The sequence below is a fragment of the Sapajus apella genome, unplaced genomic scaffold (assembly GCF_009761245.1).
Source record: "Sapajus apella isolate SASKATOON/1434 unplaced genomic scaffold, GSC_monkey_1.0 scaffold31, whole genome shotgun sequence".
Lineage (NCBI taxonomy): Eukaryota > Metazoa > Chordata > Mammalia > Primates > Cebidae > Sapajus > Sapajus apella.
This window is the reverse complement of record NW_022436971.1, coordinates 15274206-15274533: the sequence shown is the minus strand read 5'-3', so window position 1 is coordinate 15274533 and position 328 is coordinate 15274206.

The following is a 328-nucleotide window of genomic DNA, read 5'->3' as shown; positions in this document are numbered from 1 at the left end:
CCTTCCAGGCAGGGCCCTCTTCACTTGACTTTCTTTCTCTTTTGCATTTGACCCTGAGGGTCCAGGCTCCCTTTCTGCAAAGGCCAGGAGAGCTTGACTTCTAGACCCTCCTCGGTGTAAGGGGAGATAGTTGCGTTTTCTCCCAGGAGGCGTGCTCAACCCTGGAGTGGGTTGGATCCTTCTTAGGCAGCAAAATCCTGAAGAGAGTGGCTGGGCTCAGTGGCTCATGCCTGAAATCCCAGCCCTTTGGGAGACCAAGGCAGGGGGATCGCTTGAGCCCAGGAGTTTGAGACCAGCCCGGCCATCTTGAGTTTCTTTTTTTTTTTTT